Source organism: Condylura cristata, unplaced genomic scaffold, assembly GCF_000260355.1.
Source record: "Condylura cristata isolate star-nosed mole 26May11 unplaced genomic scaffold, ConCri1.0 scaffold00015, whole genome shotgun sequence".
Taxonomy (NCBI): Eukaryota; Metazoa; Chordata; class Mammalia; order Eulipotyphla; family Talpidae; genus Condylura; species Condylura cristata.
Genome location: NW_004567116.1, coordinates 40,900,314 through 40,900,642, shown reverse-complemented (window position 1 = coordinate 40,900,642; position 329 = coordinate 40,900,314).

Genomic DNA, 329 nt, shown 5'->3' with positions numbered 1-329 from the left:
TTTCTTATACTGATGAGATATTCTAATTTTGGAATGAATGACTTATTTGTACATGAATATATCTCATCTCCCTTTACATATTGACATTTCTTTGCCTTCAAATAAGAAGTGGGAGATATATATTGCTTTAAATTAACAAGTGTAGGGCCAGAGGGTTAGGACACAGCACTGCAAGCTCACCTCAGTGCAAGTTTAAAAAAAAATTATTTATTTTTGCATACAGAACTGGGGTACAGGCCAGAGGTGCAGGGGAGGTGAGAGGATTCACCAGAGACAGAGTGGGGAGCAGAACAGACAGATTGATGAAGTACACTGCTGAGGGGAGCAGC